Source organism: Mycteria americana, chromosome 3, assembly GCF_035582795.1.
Source record: "Mycteria americana isolate JAX WOST 10 ecotype Jacksonville Zoo and Gardens chromosome 3, USCA_MyAme_1.0, whole genome shotgun sequence".
NCBI lineage: Eukaryota > Metazoa > Chordata > Aves > Ciconiiformes > Ciconiidae > Mycteria > Mycteria americana.
In genome coordinates this window covers 77,212,397-77,234,660 of record NC_134367.1, presented here as the reverse complement: position 1 = coordinate 77,234,660, position 22,264 = coordinate 77,212,397, and the positions used below count along the sequence as shown (strand labels likewise).

The following is a 22,264-nucleotide window of genomic DNA, read 5'->3' as shown; positions in this document are numbered from 1 at the left end:
TACTGTAGTTGTAAGAGGGTTGACTGCCTGACTTCCCTTTTGCTACCTGTTTGTTGTCATTGTGCCACTACCATTGCTGGGAAGAAGTCCCTCCTGTTTTCCCTTCTTTCTTTAAAGATGACACAGGAAAATGAAGAAGATAAAACTTGCTTTTGACAAGGACAGGAGCCTCCTTGGCAGGTATCCAGCTTGAGCCCTTATATACACAAGCATGTGATCAAGCTTCTCGGTCTTGTCACCTATTGGGACTCCCAGTACATATCTGACTGACCTGCAGCTACCAACTTACAGCTTTTCTTATCCAATCTCTCTGTGAAAAAGGTGCTGAAATAATGCCACTTTAGGCAATCCTGCCTCCTGAGCTACAAACCATTCCCTCATTGATTTTTTTTTTTTTTATTTATTTTTTTTCTTTAAAGCAGAAAAGGGAGCAACATACCATCCTGGGTGGGGCGTGGGGAAGCACTGACCGTAAAACTAAAATATTAACTGGCTAATGGTGTGGCAAACAACCAATACCCAGTCAGTTAAGTCCCAGGACTCCAGTTGCTGTCAATACCTCTGGCAAGTTGTATACTTAGCAGAGCCAAGGATCAATGTTATCTTTCAGTAAGGTATCACTGAACAAAAATCAGGAGATATCCTAGGTAGACATGTTGCAAATGCAGCTTCAGCCCACCCAAACTACAGGCATGAGGCTGTTATCAGAGTAATGTGCTGTTCCTTTATGTCTACTCTGAAACATTTTCCCTTTCTATCAGCTACAAACCTCTCTATCCAATGGTGTTAGAACCTAACCAGACTGAGATGCAAGAACAATCCTCCTTTTTATGATCGTGAACAAGAATTGCCAGCAATATCGATCTAGTCAAGAAAAATTAAGTCATTAAAAAAAATTAGTCAGATTCACTTATCCACCTATCCAGTAGGTAGCCCTGTACCAGATCTTTGAATTCGTGACTTGTTGAGGCCCTCTAGTCCCTGAAAGGCATCCTTCTTGTGTTTTGGTGTGGGCTTTTTTTTCAGGCTCAATCACTGTGAAAACACATCTTTGCTTCCTGCAAAATCTTCCAATCCAAAGGCTTAAATCACTGAGCCTTATGTTTTGTGTCTTGCCCAGAGTTGGAAACAACAGAGATCCTACAGATGTGCCTCCAGGGATTTGTCACTTTCCTGCTCTGGTAAAACAGTATAACTATCTGTACTGTGCCTATTCCCAGAACTTTTCCTACCTGAAGTCATAGTGACTTGATGTCATCCATTTGTTCCCAAATCCCATATGTACTACAGGTATAAAACCTCTTGCTGGTTCCTGAGGTGATCTGCAGCCAGATGGTTAAACCGCACCACAGAAGCAAAGGAAGACAGTAGCTAACTCACCTGGGCTAGACCACTGGCATCCCTTTGCCAATGTCTTCTCTGTGCTATCATCAGGAGGCAGAATTAACTCTCTGCAGAAATTAGGGACTTTCTTTCCATTACATGTGAAATCTGGCCTTTTTTTTTTTTTTTTCTTTAAAATAGAACAAACATCTTCAGCAGAGGTTTTTGGCTTTTTAAATCAATTATGAACTTCATGCCCATGTGACTTTCATGAATGTATTGTATGTCCTTGGAAAAGAGCAAAAATAACCTTAACTAATTTGCAAGTTAAAACCTCTAAGCTTTTCTTGGCTGTTACAATTTTGGGGAGATTAAGTCACACTTTATCATTCATTTTTGCATTGTCATGACAAAGCTTGCGCAATTATATTTTGTTTGTCTTAAATAGCTCCACAGTATACATGCTTCTTTAGAGTGGTGGGTAACAAAGAAGCTTTGAGACTGTTAGTTGTCAGTTTTCAACAAACTGCAAATACTGCTGTTTAAGCAAAGAAAAAAGATTCCTCCATTATTTCTCCCCTAAGACATAAATGTTTTGCTTAAAAACTGCTTTTCATTGGTTTCCACTTCTCATAAACGCCAGTTTGCAACATACCTTCAAGAGGCAATGTGTTTTTTCCTGAAATACTAATTTGTATGTATTTTGATATAAAATTAGTTTTTTGCCAGAATTTACAAACTTGAATTCTTTTGGTTGCAAATATGAAAATAGAGTAATTGACAATATTAGAAAGCAATAGAAATCAAATTTTGATTTAGTTAAATAAAACTTATAAATTATTGCCAAAAGATATCATTAATATCTTAATGATAAATGCACTGTGATTTGATATGTGTTCCAATGTGCTCACAAATATGAAATGTATCTGACTAATTTTTTGTGGGTTTGCTTGACAAACTAAACTGAATTTAAATTTTCATATGATCTGCTCTATGTGCTTTATTTGTGATTCCAACTACTTTTGAGCTTGGAGTGAAAAACAAAGTAAGTATTTTGTGATTTGTTATAGTCCATAATTATGAGCACAAGAAATACTAGAGAAATAAATATAAAAGGCAAATGTTGCAATTGTAACATCTTAAAATATGACTGATTGCAGACTGAGAAATTGAAGAACCAGGAACACTGGCTATCGGTCCCCTGTGCTGCCTGGGGAACTTTCCCACAGTTTCCCTTCATGTTCATTTCAATTATAGGCTGTTACGCCATAGCCTGGGGTAACAGGCTCTTCAAGTTGTGCGCTCTATCCAGAAATAAAAAAGCTTACAAACACAGGTGAAAACAGGTTCTAAACAGAGAATATGGATTTTGAAAAGGTAATAAGCAGTGTTTCTTTCAGAGATTTAATGTTAGACTACTTTATGAAACAAAATGAATAGTGTAGTGTTTTGAGAAATAGTGAACAAAATACAGAGTATCCAAAGCACAGCTCAATAGTTTTTTTCACATTAATTACAGTCTATCAGAAATAATACATTCTCACTCTGAACTTCTACGGCTCCAAAAGAATGAAGTTGGTGTGGACACTTATGTTACTGTAATTGTAGAACACTCACATCCCTTTTATAACAAACTTCAAGTATATTAATTAGAAAATTGAAAAGTTGACTTTAGCTGATTGACACATTTTAAAATGACAATCAAATTGGAGCCTTTCAAGCTATTTTGCCAACCAGGACCATTCACTAAATGAGGATGAACCTTGTACTTTTGGTGGTTGTCTCAAAACATTTTCAGCCAAAAGTGCTGTATGTAGCTGTGCAGGTAGGCACTTATTCTAGAGGAATGATTGAACGCACCAGCAGTGCTCCAGGCTCTTGGTTTTCAGACATATTTGTTTGCTTTTTCTTTCTGAGATCTTTTTCTTGTAATTCTCTGTACTCTTTAAAAATGGTAACCCAAAGGCTATGGAAAAAGTCGTCATTCTCTGAAATACCAGATACTGCTCTCACATGAGCATAATTTTAGTTACAGCTTGAATAGCTTGAACTGATTTTTTTTTTTTTTTTTTTTTGGTCACTTAAGTAGATAGCCAAAGGTTGCTTTGTTCAATGCAGAGCAGCACCATAGTTCAAGTTTCACAGACCCATAAAAGTGTATGAAGGCCTTTCTGGTAGGTGAGAGTTGAGGTTAATTAGTAAGTGATTTACAAACTGCTCTTTATATCATGAAGAAATCTCATCTGTACCTCTGAGGTCCTTCTTGTGTTGTGCCTGAATGTCATCAGAAAGCTTGTTGTAGACAGAGGGAGATGAAGAGCCATTTTTCCTTCCTACAGGAATGTACTTCTAGTTTCAGTGTCACACAATGGTGAAGAACTGAAGTATTGGTTTCTCATTATTGGTGTCTTTTTTTATTTATTTATTTTTGAAAGAGTAGGATTCATTGAAGGAGGAAACAGTTAGCTCTCCATTTTTGTCAGCCAGTGTATTCTTAGACTAGAAATATTCCCAAATGGCTGCGTAACCAAAGAGCAAAGATTACTGCCACATTTAAAGAATGGAGTCTTGTGAACAAGCTCCTATTCTTCTTCTTTAAAAAGACAGAAATGAACTTATTCTTTTTACTAACCCAGTTCTCCTATTTAGTGCAAAGGTGGTCCAGTGGTGTATTTGAAGTAATGATTCAAAGTTTTCCAGTATTTCTTTAATACTTGTAAGACTTTTAAATAATCTTAGAACTGTTTTGTATAATTACTTTGTTCCAGTCAATGACTGAATCGTGATAGTGAGATCACTACAAAATTTCCAAGAAGATAAAAAGAAAAAAAAAAAGCTTTGCAAAACAGAGTATCAGTGATGTAGAATTTGTTACGTAGAATGTACCATACCACAGAGTTAAAACGAAAGCGCTGCTTTTCTCAGAGCTTTATAAATAATCAGTTCCAGTAACTTGGGGAAATGGACAGAAGCAAGATATTTCTCAACCAATTGCAAGCTTGAGTGAGTGCTATTGGAGCTATCTTGGGTTTGGGTTTTGTTTTCAGTGTTATGGTAATAATGGGAACATATGCTTTCTGCTGAATAAATACAGCTATCGTGTAGTTGAACAAAAATTATAGGTACTGTACCTCAAATGAAATTTTAGCTGCTATCCTTTTGAAGGTCTGGTATTTATTCCTTTTTTGGGGGGGAGGGGGGAAGTATTTCTGGTATGATTTTGGTGGATTCAGGTTTGTCCTTACAAGCAATCTGAATACATTTGATACTAAACTCTTTGTTCAGTCAGTAAATACCTTTCTCTTTTCAAATAAAATATTACCGAATAAGTGTTTTTATTAAGCTCTAACTTCTGAAGTTCTCTAAAATACGTACAGAACATTTTCTGTTTATCATCCAATGAAGTGAATTTCTGATTGTGAAGAGGAGGACTTTTCTACTTCTCTGTATAAAAATGCTATTACATTTTCTTCCTCTTGATAGGCTCATGCTATTCAAAAGTCAGCAAGAGCCACAGAAATAATATGGCCCTTTTCACAGGTAGGCAGAGACAGAGCTGTAACACCACTGTAAACCACTGAAGTGGCGATTTCATAGGAATCGGCTCCACATCAGTCCCACACTCAAGTGAACTTGCATCAGTTTCTGAAAGACATTGACGTGTCTCCAAGGCAAAATATAGGGCAAATTGTTTTGACCTTTAGAAACCTGTGGAAAAAGTATTAGTGTTCTGTATGTGTTCTTGAGATTCTCACTTCATGTGCAGAAAGCGTTGCTATAGACTTGAAAATCTCAGAAACAATAATGGAAGGGTTAAACAGGATTATAGGTCAGATATCGTTTAAGCCATTGTGAATAAAGAAACATGAAAATTATTTTAGTGGAAATATAAATGTACTTGTATCCCAGTGTGATATGTCTCACTACTGTTATCTTGAACTTTTTATTCCTGATGAAAACTGCATCGACTGCCCATCATCACGATAACTGAATAGCATTTTTATATCTTCTCCAGTCTCCAAAACCTTAGGTTTCAGGAAAGTGTTTCTACAAGAAGCAACAGGACTTCTGTGAACTTAGAGAAGCATCTAAGTATTGAGTTTCCTTAAATATCAGTATACCTTTCTAATCAAGCTCTATAGCAATCTCCTGTGTCCAGAGCAAAGACTTGTTTTCCAGTTTGGTCACTTATCCATTTTTGCTCCATTTTTTTAATGATTGGTATATGGTTGTTAGACATGGTTTCTAACAGTCACATTCCACTATACGGTAGCATCACTGTTCCAGTGTGTGTTTGGGACAAACAGTTTGCAATAGGAAGCATGTTATGTTTTCTCATTATGTAACTTCTCTTGTTATTTTTCCACATTCCTCCTATGTGATTTGAGTCTTGTAATTTTTTTTAATATTGAAATCTTTGAAGATGTCATGAATATGTCCTTCTCCTGCATGTCATTAGGTTTAGCACTGAGGACAGCAATATTATGTAATCTTTTCACAGCTGGTCTGCTCCACAGGGAGTCTGTGCTCATCTGGAATAGACTGGACTAAGAAATAAAGGGAACAGAGTTCAGCTTGGATGCTTTAAATACGCAGCTTACTAAATGCTTTTTCTTTCAAGCATCCAAAGCTATTCTCCTCAAACATCACTGTTCAGATGAAATATGCTTCATTTTTTCACCTCATTTTGCTTTGATCAGCTCAGACCTCAATTTCAGCTGAGAACAGAAATAAATTCTGTAGCAGTTAGAGGATCAAGAGTAAAGTAGTAAATTTAATGATGTTATCAAAATGAGTATATAGTAAACTAAAGAACTGTCATCTCATTATAGGAAGGCTCGGATACATTGCTATGTTATTTATTCATTGTTCTTTGTTTACAGTGATGTGGTCAGTTATTTGTGAAAGGAACCATGTCTGTCTGTCCTTGGAGCCCTTAGAATATTTTTTAATGTCATAATATTGCTACGGGTAATTTTCAAAATTCTGAGATGAGGTGTTTCTTAATACCAAGAAATCTCTTGACTTTGTATTTTTTTAAATTTTATTGCTGTCCATGTTAGTTTGCTTTATGCATTAGAGATTAGTCCAGATATCACGTTTTAAAAAAAAAAAAATCACAGTGACTATGGTGGAATAGGAGTGCTAATTAAAATTCTTGTAATACAACCTAATATCTGTGAAGTAAGATTATGACAGCTTCTTTATCCAAACTTGAGAAGAGAATTATTCAAATCTCATACAAGACGAGTTTCAGAGTATTTTTCGTTTGCCAGGGACTCTGAGGCCATTGCTTTTACATTTAGGAACAGTTATATTCTTTTATGCCAAGTGGTATGGCAAGTAAATCTAGTGCAAGTAAAAAGAATAAAGCATAAATGCAAGTTAAGTAAGAAGCAAACCACAGTCATCATTGTAGTTTCACTCTTTCCTATCTTGTGATATAAGAAGGGGCCAGAGCTAACAAATAGGCAAACAATTTCGGAGAGTTTTCTGATTTAAACTCTCTTCCCTTCAGAAACCTATCCATTCACCAAATTAAAGATTAAAATGGCTCTGTTTTGATCACTAAGTTAAGTAGTCCTATTAAACACATCTAGTGCTTTGGATTGATTTATGCTTCCATGGTGAAGCTGAGAATCAATTTGGGCATCCCCAGTCAGGTTTCTCTTGCATACCATAAGAAGCTTCTAAATTGTTTGTGAGGAGTGTCTTTAAAAGCCTAGTTAGTTAAGCAGAACAATGGCCAGAGTCAATCCAACTCTTAAGTTTATAACTACAGTTAATGTACATACCTTTCTTAAAACAACTAGAATAACTATAGAGCAGACATAGTACTGACTGAATTAATTTTGTATCATAAATTAATCAAATCAATTACTTGACCCTGATTTCCCTAGGAGAACATAAGAATCCACATGCATGACTGAAACAATCAACACCTTACAGTATATTAAGACGAATCTCATGGTGGTGTTAAATGTCATCTTTAAGATGTTTGTGAGCCTTCTAATCAATCACAATAGCATATGTATCATTCTCATATCACATCTGTAATGATACAAATGCAAGCCTGTACACAATTGCTTTGAACTACTCCACTTCTAAATTATATGAACTATACAAGCAATTTTTAGCATGCATCAGCTTTGATCCTCCAAAAACTTTCATAGACATGTTAGCACTTGTTTTACCTTCTTTCCATATATTCCAATTTCTGTGTTGTTTCACACACACACACCACACACCCACATGCCCCCCCCCCCCCCCCCCCGCCTTTATTTTGATGATTAACAGTTGTGTCCCAAAGCATAATTTGTTAGGGCAATCTGGTAGGTGTGCTAGCATTTCAGGGTCCTCTCTGGTCCCATGGAACTGTATGGGAATCCAGAACTGTTGAGATACAAAATATGAAGCCTTGAAAGACATGCTAAGGGAATCCTTTGCACCACAGAAACTTTGAATTATTTAATTGGCATTCATGGGTGGAAAAGAAGTGATCCATAGATATAAAAGCAGAAGAATAGATTTTTGAATGAAAACATATAATTCAGGAAAACATACGTCCTTAAGTTAAAGCCAGTCATAAGTTAAACAAAAAACCCTTGACTTATGTGGTTTATTACCTTGCCTGTTTAAAATGTGCTCTATTTCTAGTACAAATTTTCTGTCCAGCTTCAGTTTCTATCTACTGTCCTTTATCATCAAGAGCCCTCTGTTTCTTCATGTTGGTTTCCATAACTAAAGTTCAGCTATACCTTTTCCTTTCCTTGAATATTCTGAGAGGTAAGTAATAAAACCTTGTTTTCCAGTCCTTAATCATTTGCTCAGTTATCTGTTGTATTCTTACCAATTTTCAACATTTCATAAATTTCACGCATCAGTACCAGGCACAGTTATAGCAGTGATGCCATCAGTGCCAGCTACAGGGATGATATAGTCTGCTTGCTTATGTTGCTATCCAGCAGTTTTATTAGACAATTTAACCATAATGCCATGGTGAGGGTTCCAACTCAGCTGATCATCCAACAAAAGCCTCAGTCATTTCAAGTTGCTGCCTCACTGGACAGAGTCCTTCCTTCTGCATGCATGGCCCTTACTTCTAAAGTTGTGACTTCATTTTTGGCTGTTTTAAAATGCAAATTATGTGTTTGATCTCAGCTGAATGAGCTGTTCATATGGTTTTGACAGTGACTTTTACTTTTCATTATTTTCCACTCCCCTAGACTTTGTGCCATCTGAAAAATTTATGAGTAACTACTTTACGCTTTCTTCCAGATCATTAACAAACGTTTTGAATAGCACAGAGCTAGGAGATGATCACTGCAAGACCACCTTGAAAAACAGATTTTTGATGATTCACTGTGGGAAATCAGATTTTGAAACATATCAGTTAAGTCTATCTAACACTGATCTCATAGTGTTCTAGTTTCTTAATCAAAATGTCAGTACCATATCAAATGCCACATGCAAATCTGGGTAAGTTGCAACATTGCTATTACGTTGCTCCACTAAATTTGTAATGTCATAAAAATGTCAGGTTAGTCTGATAGGGTCTAGTTATCATAAATCCTTGTTGATTGACATTAATTACACATCCTTCTTTTATTAATCAAGTACCATATTAGCTATTTATTCTATCCAGGCCTAGTGTCAGGCTTACATGCCTATAATTACCTAGATTACCTCATATAAAGCTGCCCTAAACTATGGCATGATGTGGTACTGTTCCTGTAAAGCTCTCTATTTTAAATCATCTCTAAATATGGGTGGTTTTGTTTTGTTTTGCCACCAGTGCATTTTCTAAGGAGGAGCAGAGAGGGGAGAACAGCACTGAAAACAGCACCTATAGGACTTTGGAATAACCTACAAAGGTGCTGCGGTTATATTATGGTAACTTTTTCTAGGCCTTTAATGTCCTTAATAATTAAATTAAAGATGAAAAATGCTTACTTCAAACACTTGATTAGTGTAGAAAGAAACAAGGCAGTTGACTTTTCATAGTATTTAAAGATCTTTAATATGTTTTGGAGTTCTTTGCATTGTAGTTACAAATTATTTTGACTCTGCATTTCTTCTCAGTTACCTCTTTAGGAAACTATAATTAGATTTTTTTTTTTTACAGATATTCTCAAAGTAACCTCATTCTGGAGTAATCAATTTTTCCTTTATAAAGAAATTATGTTATTCCACTTCTTAGTGTAGAAAAATCAATGATAGGTAAAAACTGAATTATAAAATAGAATTAATTCTATACAAGGACAAAAAAGCTAAATTATTTATCTTGGAAAGAAAAGTTAAAGCTTTGAAAATTAAGACCTATACTTTTTTAAAAAAAAAAAAAGGGAATACTTATTCACTCTTTCCCAGTGTAGAAATACAATATTTCCACGGTATATTGGACATTTTTTATGGGACACAAATGGTGTCTGCATCAAAACCCAGTGCCAGCAAACATAAGTGTGATTTAGAACAGTTGTTTATATAGTAAATGATTTTTTTTGACTGTTTCTTTAAGAAGATTTTTTTAACCAATGCATTGTTTTTGGCACCATAAAAATCCTAAAACTGAGATCAAGTCAAGTCTTTGGATCTGTTCTTCAGTTTTCTCATCTACCAACAGAGTAAAGGGTTGCTAATAGTTTTGTGAGCTGGAATTACGTAGATGTTCTGGCAAACCCAGAGGAACTCATGCTTTTGTACTGTGTTGAATGGTCTCAGGAAGTTTAGCTCATCTTGTGTGTATTGCTACCACCATTTCTAATCACATGTGGGGAGATGTCATAATTCTGTAAAAGATCAAACAAAATATGCTGAAGATTATAATGCTTTCTTCAAACAAATCCTCTGCTCTTTGATGTTCTTAAGTTAACGCTGCCACTGAAAGAAAAATAATATAATTAAAAAAAAAAAAATCCTTTGTTGCTCATTATTTTTTGCATCTCTGGTTTGGTTCCAGAAAACCTTGTCTGAAAACATGAGCATTAAGCACACTTTCAGAGAAATTTTTGTCAGTGTTTTATTCTGTCTTATATAAACAATTACTTTGCATGATTGTGCTCAGGTACTAGGTTTTGCTGGTCCTTCAGAATTGCCTTTTAAATAAGCAGTTGTTTTGAACACAACTTCACATCTCATTCAGTGATAGAGTTCTTGAAAAATTCTTCAGATAGTGTAAATTCTGCTTCATTTGATGAGAGGCAGTTTCAGGTGAGTTGAAGATTTGTCCTGTACCAGGAATCAGTGAGAGTTTTGGCAAGACTGATACCTTAGATTAACCAATCAACAGCTTTTCTTCAAATTTTGCAATGCCCCTCGATTCAATGAAAAAGCAGTTAATGTTTTGTAAATGATCATTTTTATACCCTCCTTGAGACTGTCAGTATCAAGGGTCCAATGTTATGGATAGTGAACAGAGCACAGCTTGTGTTCATCTGACCAAATCCTAGATCATTCACAGCCCCTGTAATCCTATTGACTATGCTGAAAGGTAGATAGTATTCACAAACCAGAACTGAATGTAAATGCACTTGTAATATTTTTAAGAGATTTTACTTTTAGAAATATCTGAAAAACATGTTGATGATGCACTGCAGCAAGGAACTCACTTTGAGCCCGTGCTGTGTTGGCTGTCATAAAGACTTAACATTGTATGTTTTAACATCACCGTTTTGGCCTGATACAGTATTCTTTTCCAGTTTTTGTGATTTTTCAAAACAACCACAGGGAGATTCCTCTTCACATGGTACATAATTAAACTGCAGAACTCTTTAGCATGATATATTGGGGAAGTTGCAATGGGTTCAAAAAGTGACCAACTAGTGGAAGAAAAATCTGTTGAGAACAATTAAATGTGAAGATACTCTTTCTGTTTCAGGCAGTCTGAGCCACAAATTGCTGGAGCTTGGGAACATACTCTAGTCAAATACCTCTTTAGGTTTGTCCGGTGTGGTGTGTTTTGGTTTGGTTTTTTTTTTGTTTTGTTTTGGTTTGCTTTTTTTAAACAGACATTCTAGGCACCTACTGTTAACTTCCTATTGGAGACAAGATATTGGGCTAGGTGGTCTGCTTTATGGTCTAGTGCAGCCATTCCTGAAATAACCAGGTATTACCAGAACAGATTTCTTAGAGAAGCCAGATATTATAAGACTGAGATGTCAAGGATAAATATGACCAATAAATTTGTCACAATCTATATAAAGGCTCAATTTTTTAAGTTTACACTGTGTGTGTGTGTACATATGTATGTATTTCTTGAGTCTTAGTTACACCTAGCATGAATACTAAAGGGAAGTGGACTCCAAATTCAATACAGAATATTGTATTCATATGCCAGGGAGGAAAATGGAAAAGACGTGTGCGACTCCCACTGGCATGTGTTATTGCCATAATATAGTCCTGAGCCTAGTAGTGAGAGGCAGTGTTACAGTTACTCTATTGATGTTGTATGTTGCTCCACAAGTAATTTCTGCATATTATTTGGAGGGGATTATACCCTTTGTACATGTGATCTATTAGAGTTTTAGAAAACTTGCAGACATTCAGGGACCTAAACAAATTGGGAAGCAGTAATTGAAACCTGTGAATGAAATGCTATTACATTAAAATCAGAGAAACAAACTCAAGAAGATGCAGTAGAATTTGCTCCAAACCCTAACATTGTGCTTACTCTGTCACTTGTCTCGCAAATCAGACTTGCTTTTTTTTTTCCAAATACAGCTTGTTTTATACATAGTTTTGCATGCGCTGTGGCAACATGTCTAATGTGTTCAGGGGTAGCTTTTTGTAATTCAATGAATTTCAATAACACTTTCACTGAATCTTTTGTTGCTCACTGCATGTCATAAACAATATGCTACTGTCTGCAGCTGTTGCAAATTCATTACTGATGATTGAAACCTTGGATTTCCACTCAATTGTGAAATCATCTATCAGCAATCAAACCAGATGAAGGCGATTTTGTTAGGGTACAGTATGGTTATATAGGAGTCTCTCCTCAAATGTCAGGCAGCATTTGTATGGAAGAGCACAATTTCTTCATTCACATCTGGCAAGTACTGTTATTGAGTGTTTAATAACTGTGTCATTTTGCAGGCTGACACACTATGTGATACATTCTGTTAGATCTAAAAGCTGCTATAAAATTTACCTTGGCATAAAATCTTTCCCACCTATAGTGTTCACGCTCAATGTTCTGGTCTGAGATCCTAAAACATGAAGGTATTAGGTTTTGATTAACAATTGCCTACTCTATTTTTTGGTCTAGCTGTTTCTAAGAAATCATGCCTGTAACTGATTTGGGATCAGTTTGCAAACTCTTTAATTTTTGTCTTCTGCTTCTATGCATGCAGCTTATGAAATAAGCTCATTTTTACAAATTGGAACTAAATTTAAAATAAGCATGCACTGCTTATAGCATGTGGTGGTGTGAGGCAATGTAGTCAATGGCATCACCTGTGAGCTTCTCTCACCAGAGGCTGCAAGGTAATTCATGTTGGAAACACTGCTACAAATTATGGGCTGTGTGCCTCATGGTTCATGCTAATGTGGTGGGTAGTTCTTGAATAACTGGTGTCAGAGATTCTTATAGTACTATAGCTATATGGGGCCAGGAAAATGTGGTTGTCTTCAGTATATGACATGTATTTCTAGCTCAGAAAAGTCAGGTATAAGCAAAACTTCTGTTGTCTTGAGTCTAGAAAGTTTATATTATAATAATGGATGTCTTTCTGATTCTGTTTTCTGCCTTAGTGGCCCAACTCAGGAAGATACCAAAAGTATATACCCAGCTTTAAAAATACAAATAGTCTGCTGATGTTAACATGGCTCCATGCTTTAAGCACCTGCCCCAATGGGACAGTAATTTGAGTGCATATTAATTAACTGCATAAATACATAAAAATGGCTTAGTGAAGCTCTTACAATGTCATTAGAAATACTCAGTATTTCAGCCTGTTTTCTGGGAAGATGCTTGGAAGTCAAGTATTTCCCTTGCTTCAGCACAAAGGATGGTTAGAAACATATGGCTAAAAAAAGCCAACTTGTTAAGAGCGTGTTATCCACAGACTGTTTTTGAAATTATGCATTGCTCTTTCAGATATTTGTGAAGTCTCGTCTGAGTAATACATCTGCTGATCAGTTGTACAGTATATCATAGCAGCTCTTTGGGACTTCAGTAAACGTTTGGGGCATTCTGAAATCAAATGTTAGAGTTTTTCCACTGTGGTACTTCAATGTATGTGGGCAAAGTAACTGTGGTTCTAAGTTGTTCTTAAAAGCTACACATGCTTTCAACTGCTGCCAGGAGATGAGCAAAGAGTGTTCTAGCGAAAAGCAGTCTTCATCCTTTTGATGCATAAAGCTGTCTCACACTCCTGCTACCCTACCACTGCAACATCAGAACTGACACAGGAGTATTCAAGTTGCATCAATGGGTTTCGTTGTCTTCTGCTTTAAAGAAAAGCCATGTGCTTCTGGTGCCTGTGTGGTAACTACTAATAACTTCTCACTTAACACGACTGTTACAGTGCCATTAGTAGAAGCTGTAATTGTGCATTCTTTTCAAACAAATTGTGCATTCTTTTCAAACAAAAATATCAGCCCCACATGAATTTGATGTTGTAAAGGGGAAAAATAACAAAATTCACTGTGGAGATACCTGTTAAAGGTGTTATGACTTTTATGTGTGTTAGAGGTGGCACCCACAAACAGATTGATTTCTGGAAGCTTTATCTTAAACACTGGTAGGCAATAGCGCATTGCTTGCAGGATCACTAACCTGTCAATAAGGATTTGCTGTGATAACGTAATTCACAGTTTTTTGCTGGAGCATTTGTATAGCTGGAATTCTGCGAGAGGCTCCAACTGATTTTCTAGCTCAGAGAAATCTGACCTAATACATTTATGCAGTGTAAATAAACTGTAATTTAAAGTATTTAGTTTTCTAAGTAACTGTAAAAGCCATAACTGTTCTTTGAAAATATATAGAAATAAATATGCAAAGTATATGAACAAAAGAAGAACCATACTGGAAAACATTGGGTCCATATTACCGCCGCCTCCCCCCCCCCAAAACAAACAAACAAAAAACAAAACCAACCAACCAAAATAACCCCAACCAAAACAAAACCCTAAACACACCCCCCCCTGCCCCCCCCAAGAAAAAACAAGTGGCAAAAATTAGAACCACATTAAAACCTTTTAAAAACAAATAACCCATGTGCATTAGCAGAATACTTGCTGCTACATTTAAAGTAACACTGTTTCCCTGTTACCACATATGTTTTGTTTTTATTTTAAAGACTGTAAAATGTCATGTGTGTCAGATATTGAGTTCTTTTTGAATATCTTTAGCGTCCTGGAACATGCTTCTTGAGGGCCTGTTTCTCATTTTGTTATTTAGAAGGCTGCTGTGATGGGGAGAGGCTCAGCATAAACAGGGCAGGTTACCTAGGAGATGGCATCCTGTAGCAAAAAGATTTTCTTAGGGGAAAAAAAAAGCTCATTCCTGCATGAAGTGGTGTTCTGTGTTTGTTTTTTACTTGTTTTTCATGCTCATAGAGAAGGCCAGATTGTTCTTAACAACATTAGGATGGACTTGCTGCCTGTCCAGGTTTGGACCAGGGAGTTTCAGGGTGTCTGTCAGGAATTTGAGTTGGAGCATGATTCAGGTCCCTAGATGTGCGAGAGTGGCACAGCTGGAGCTGTCTTTCAATTTCATGGAAACATTAGGGTGTTATATCTGGGTCCTCTTACCATCCATGAATTTCTCTTCTCCCTGCTTATGTTCCTCAAGAGCAAGCTAATCGCACATTGGAAAAACTTGCAGTGTTACTGGTCTGCCAGGCTTCAGCAAGGAAGAGGCCCAGCTCACATCTTGTTCCTGGCCCTACTTCTTGATAACAGTCAGTGTGGGGATCTGAACCAATGTAAGTTAGAGGGAGTGTGCGCTTCTCTGGAATGAATTTCCACTGAGACTGTCTTTTCATACAAGTAAAACAGTTGCTGCTATTTCATCTAGTCTGTGGAGGAAAGGGTGCTTTACCTGCTACGTTGCTGTCGAAGGGTGCCACCACCACCGTTGGGCTTGTGAGTGACAGTGGTTGTGGTGTCTGTGGAGCAGGATGCAGGGGATGTTCATCTGAGAAACTGGGCTTGGTGGTGTGAGGGGTTTTTGGTGTGGGGTTTTTGGTTTTTTGTTGTTGTGTTGGGGGGTTTTTGTGTGGTTTTTTTTTTTTTTTGCAGGTGGTAATCTTGAGTGTAATTAAGTGTTGTCCCTAGGCTGTAATGTCCTGGGTTCTAGTCCCTGCCCTATGTGCTAGTTAAGCATTTTGCATCACAGGCTGGATAAAATATGGAGCACATGAACTACATACTTGTGTCTGTAGGAATGTAGTTGCATACCTGCTCTCCTAGGAGCTGAGTTAGGAGCTCTGTGTGTTCAGGAAAGAGCTAAACTCAGGTCTTCTACTTTCTATGTAAATGTGTGTGTTTTCCAAGGTGTTGCTCAGGAAGGTCCTGTTATGGGTCTGGAAAAAGTGACTGAAAAGCTTACTTGTCATATTAAAGGCTGGACTCCTTTGCTATGGTAAGTAGTGTTTTAGAAGTGATGGTTTTTGTTTCCCGAGCAGTGGGTCATAGTGTGATAGTAGTTAAATGATAAGTTCAAACTGTAAACATGTGAAGGGGGAAAAGCAAAGCAAAACCACACCTGATATCCAGCTGTAATTTCTGTCTGAAATTGGAAAGGTGCACTTTTATAATGTTACAGGCCTGCACCTTTCAATGAAGTGTGTATGTTTTACAGACAAATGTATTTCTCATTTTAACTTCTAATTACCCTAAAGGGATTATTTTACGCAATGTACTTATCCAAGGTCTTCCTACATATGCATTACATATTCTTGAACGTATAGGATGTGTGATGGAAAGTTCATTTTCAAGTTGTGAACTTTCCTAGTGAACATTGCTGCTATTAAATGAGAGAATACCTGTGCAGAAAGAATAGCAGTCAGGAAGCTGCAAGGCAGTAGTAAGTGCATGGCAGGGTTTGGCAAACCCTAGCTGTTTAATTGCTTATGCCATCTATGGGAGACTTTTGGAGTCTGAAAAAAGATTTGTCATAACAAATGCTATAATAGACCTGTTATGTTCGTGTGAACACAACATTCATGAGGCCAAATGCATCTTGTTGGCTCAGTTACTTCTGCAAGCTGTACGTCCTACACAGGGAACTCAAGCCAAACAGATCAGTATCTCTGCGTTTGGCTCTGCTGCCACATACCTGTAAGTCAGGGGCAGCTTGAATTTCCAGCAGTTATTTTGCTAGAGTGCTGCTGGTGCTCTGGACAGCATGAGTTAGTGAGCTAGTCCCCAGTGCTGTAAATACACGAGCACCCAGGTATTTACAGCACTAGGGACTCAGCATGGTGTGTTTGAAATTTTGTGAATAAGACCGAACATCTGAACAATTGGTTTTATTTAATGTCCGTGGTAATGTCTGTCTTTCTGTTTTTCTGTTCTCTTTCCGGTAGCCCATTATAAGGCAATGATTTTTGTCATGCAATTGTATCTTTTTAAATTATTGGTTTTCCTTACATAAAGTTGAAATAAAATAGTTTAATGATAAATACATTTTAAAATATTTTTTACAGAAATACATTTTTGAGGTAATTTGCAAGTTAAAACTTCAGCAATTTTAGTTGCTTTGTAAGGTAGATATTGTAATAAAAGTAATTTTTTAAATGTCAAATGGAGAATGTAGCATTTTGTGTTGTTTGAGGAAAACACTTTATACTGCTCATGCACTGTTCATGCTCTCATTTAAAGATTCTGCTATCATGTAAATCCCTTTTTAGTCACATTTTTAAACAAAATTACTTTTTGATCTGAGTGAGGGCATGAATTTCTATTTATGCAAATTCTTTTGACTAAATTAAGTATGAATTTACAGCTGTTTCTACAGGTAGAAACCTACTTAGTAAAATCAGGGAGCAGAAAGTGTTTTGCAATGGAGAAGGGTAGAAGAGTCCTACCCACAGTTGCCTGCCTGGTCAGAAGACAAGAGGAAATGGGACCAGGAAATAGTACCAATTAGGAAGAAAATGTATTTCCAGAAGTAGAGAGAGATGCAAACCATGCCCCACTTATGTTCATAGGAGGACCACAAGGTCAAATGTTGCTGGTAAAATTCTTCATACCTGAAGGCCAAATGGCACAGTGTAGCTTATCTGCAGCTAGTAAGTTTTCTCAGTCCCCCAAACAGGGATGCAAACCACGTACCAAGAACTGCACCTGGGCGTGCCCACTCCTGAACTCTGCTTGTGAGAGATGCTAGCTGGCACCATCTAAAACATGTCAGGGACCTTGCTAACACTGCAACTGTACGGATGACTGTGTTCAGTCACCCAGAAATGCTCTTGGATATTCTTTAACAATAAGCTGTTTGCTAGTGTGGATGTTGCCTTATTTTCCCTGGATACAATTTTTTAAGTTAGAAAAAAACAACTCTTTTTTTTTTTACTTGTTTCTACAATGAAGGCAGTGTAAATAGATAAAGGTTTCTGAGAAAACTAAATTAAATCACTTTAGTGAAAACAGTCTATCAAGACACCATCAGCATTATATTAAAGCTATGCAAATAGCCAGCTACACTAGATAATATGTCTATGTATTAAATTGTCTCAAAGGAAAAATGTCCACATCTTTCTGTTTTTAATAATAGAAAATACCTTTTTAAATTGGATACTGTGCTGTCAACTACTGATAAATGTTGGCTTCTTCCATACTGGCATGCACATGAAATAAGTTTGCTGTGTTAAATGCTTGTTTAACTTATTTGCTGCGTTTTTCAGATTTCTTATGCTAGAAACTACAGGTAAGAGTGCAATGCAAACATAGATTTCTTTTTTTTCCTAACAAGATTATAGAGGAGATAATGGATTTCCCAATCTGACTTATGTTTTCTAGCTCATCTTGCATATATATTGCATCTAGCCCATCTGTATGTATTATCTACTAAAAATATATATATATATAAAAAGACAACGACAGAGAACATTAAACTAAATGCCAGAGAACAAATTCAGTTTACTGCTAAGATTTTAGTGAGTTTTGCAGTACAAGATTAGCCAAAGAGTTTTTTGGTGGGTTTTTTTGTGGTTTTTGTTTGTTTGTCCCCTCCACCCACTTCATTTACTGAAGCCCTCTGTAACTTTCAAGAACATCTAGTAACCTGTAAGAACCTCCAGGAAAAATTTTTGCAAGACTTTAGCCTATAACACCATTTTATTAGGTAGTGTTATACTTGATTCCATAACAATGCTGTATGCATGAGCATCATGCAGAGTATTTTGGTTGCTTTTTGTTTTAAGAAAGCTTCGGTTTGTGTGATGCAGAACAAATATTCCATCTGACTGCTCAGTCCATGTAGAAGTAAAAGATTTAAACCAGAGGTTCAAGGAAGACAAAAAACCCTAAACACATCTAAATTTACTCCCATCTAAAATAACTCTAGCAACCAGACAAACCTGAAAAATAGTTACTGGAAAAATTTTGCAGAATTTCCCCAAACCTTTGGTTTTAATGTGTCTTGCTCTATGTAGGTTAGACATTACTTCTGTGTGTGTAGATGGGACACAAGACCTGCTCTTTAGCACCTTTGTAGAAAGGAGAATATTAGGACCATAAACCCCAGTAATTCAGTAGAACTCGATTAAGACTTAAGGACAGCATAGCTGTAGGTGTGCTAACAGAATGCATAGTCATGGTAAAGAACATGCTTCAAAAAAAATGCAACAAGCTGCTGGGTGGCAAATAGACTTCAAATAACCCATTGCCTATTCAATGAATATTCAGGAGGTGCCAAACATTCATTAGTACATTTCTGAGGCTTCAGAGCAAAAGGCAAGCATATCTTGTATAGAGGGAGAGAATAACATTTCTGCTATTTCCTCCCTTTCCTTCTCTCACTGTTCCCAACATAGCTGGACAGTGTCTTGGCTGGTTTGTTCTCATTCATATCCTGATCTATGGCAGGCATTGGAAAGATGACAGAACAAACCGTCCAATTTTTCAAAGCTGAGACACAGAGATGAGGCAAAGAGCCACTCCTGTAGTATTACAGCCTAATTCTGTCTACCCAGCGTCCTCACATAAATACTGATGCTCCCCCTGAGGCAGCCTTAGTGCTAAATGAAAGGTGTCTTAGTACTGCCTTTCAGCTGCGTTACAGACTTGTAGATCATCTATATGGTTAATGGATGGATGTGAGGCTCTAGGACATTGGTGATATTAGCTGAAGGCTGAAATCCTAAAACCAAAAATAACAGTCTTTTTTTAAGATGGCTGTTGGGTTAAAAATACCTTTTTTCTAAGGTTTGAACCTGACCAGTTCCTTTGATATCAAGGAATGGACAAAATTTAAATGTTTCAGTTGTAACAGGATCAGGTGGATGGAAATTTACTGCATGCGTTGCAGAAACACAGCAACATTTACAGACTAGACCATGGAATTGGTCATGTTGTATGGAATACTCATGGAAGGTAACACCTAGTTAAAGAAATGTTGACTTAGATATTTGTGATTTGTTAACTCTGCAGGCTTTTCTCAGAAGCTCAAGGTAAGATTCCTTGGGGATACCTTACAACGTAATATCATCTGTGCAATATTTACAGCTCAAGTATGGGAGTCCTGTTTCTTATACATTTTAGATTTATTCTGCCGTCATTTTGAATTCTTGATCACTTGCTTGTCAACAGGCATGGAAAAGAAACAAATCACTCAAACCTGTAATTGCAAACAACTTTTTGTGCCATAAGAAGCACAGCCTGAGGATCTGATATAGTATTCGAGTTTCTTCCTTCCTTGAGCCCTTTTTGTGGCTTATGTTCACATAAAAATTCAAATCTGATTGTCAGAGGAAATTAAGCTCAAAGTAAAGGATTGATTCTCTACAGGAAACACTTGATAACAAGTTTAAACAGTTGGATTCTACTTTGAGAGGCTGATGGGAAAGTTTAAGTCCTAGAAATCAGCACTAATGTTCAGGATATGATGATTATAATACGTTCTAAGTAGCTACTCTGAAAGTGAGACTTCCTCTGTGGCTCAAGTAATTCCAAGGAACTTTTCCAAAATAAACTGTTTCATACATGCTGAAACCTGGTGAACATATGCAACAGAACAATTTGGGTTGGGTTCCAGAGGCTGGGCTAGGTAATTTAATCTTCCTGACAACTGCAGTCTTGGTTCAGCCCAGAAGTAAATGTTGATCAGAGATTGTATTTCTAAATGAAACACGGATGAAAAAAGTTTGGAGCAGAGGGGGGAAGGGGAGAGTTTGCACTTTTCCAGGGCACGGAAGGTGTACACCTTTCACGTTATTTTATATGAAAGCATAGCCATTCTCATTGAAAATTCGTTTACTTACAACTATCTTACTGTATCTTTACAGTACCTGTGACATGTTAGTTATGTATTTCTGGTGATTGCTAAGTGTCTGTAGGGCCTTTGATTCCACTGTGAGGTAACATTGCAGGCAAAGGTCCATTTTATAAGGAGGCTCAATGCCCTACAGCCTTCATTTCTTTGTCTATAGTATGAGAAAATGGGTGATGGAAGAGCTGGATCATGCTGAAGAGTCCTGTTCATTCTGTCTTTGTGTCATGGAAATATTGCTACTCGAAGGAATGACAGCAGAATTAGTGACAGGATTGTTTGAGCCTGAGCCACCACTTGCAGAGAAATGAAGCAAGTATGGTGTGTGGCTGCCTTTAGACAAGCAAAGCAAATGAGAAATGCTGCTGTTAAAAATGAGAAAAGTCACTTTCACACAGAGTACTTTCCTGGGTGGTTGAAATAGCATTGTCTGGGCAGCAGCAGCTAAAGGATTCCCAAGGCATTTGTGCTCTTTGTTTCCACTGTGTCTTTTCTAGTAGACAAGGAAAGAATAATACATGATACGTACTGCATTTCTTGTTGATTTTCTTACACAAAAGTCCTACGAAACTGTAGTTGCACGTTGTCTCCAGAGGCCAGATGTCATTATAACCTTGTATAGTTAATAACCCATCATGTCAGTTATTTGAATCTTAATTATATCCATCTCCTCCTTTTAGATTTTAATACAAATTATTAACTGAAAAGTAATAACTGGGGTTTTTTTGTAGTGCAGACAATAGATGTGCAAACTGTATCCACCATTGTACAAAACAAACCTTGTTGGTATAAATCACTGAAAATCACGTATAAGTGATGGCTCCCTCACAAATGGACAGCAAGATCTTTTCTATTGTTAATAATCTTGGTTATATCACTTTAGAGTGCTGATTAAAAGTGAATGGTAGCTATAGCTGTCCTGTTATTAATTTTTGAGCAATGCCTCTGTTGTTCTTCCAGTGAATTCTGGAAAAATGAAAGATAGAAATGTTGTCCCTTGGCAAGGGGAATAAATATGTAAACAAAAGATTTTGTTTGGTTTTTGTTTGCTGTTTGTTTTTTGGTGTTTGTTTGGGTTTTTATAGAATGTGGATAAAAGTGGGATCTGGGTATGACAAGAATAGTGGCTGTTGCTATTTTGTAACCCTTGAAAATGTCTCATAAAAAATCATTTACGATGAGTTTTTAGATACATTTTTATATGCTTAAAACTTGGCTTTAAGTGACTTGGTCAGGACTAAAACACTAGGTCTTGTAAAGAATTATGAATAGCATGTACACTTCCCATCCCATAATCCTGCTACACTCAAAATACTTTCCATATCATAGGCTATCTGTTCAAATATTTGATATACAACAAATAGTTTTTGATATCCTCAACTGAATAAAAGGTATGGTGAATATGTTTGATTCTGAGAGAAAGAAGTGAAACTGTATATTTTTAATGTTTTTCTTACATGAACTTATTTAAAGTTGACCAAGAATAAAAGGACATATTGTAAA

At 36.7% G+C, this 22,264-nt stretch overlaps 1 protein-coding gene across 2 annotated transcripts in view; it reads left to right on the top strand.

Moving 5' to 3' along the window:
* PRKN (parkin RBR E3 ubiquitin protein ligase) overlaps positions 1–22,264 on the top strand; it is an 802,017-nt gene that overhangs the window by 388,740 nt on the left and 391,013 nt on the right. The window lies entirely within an intron of this gene.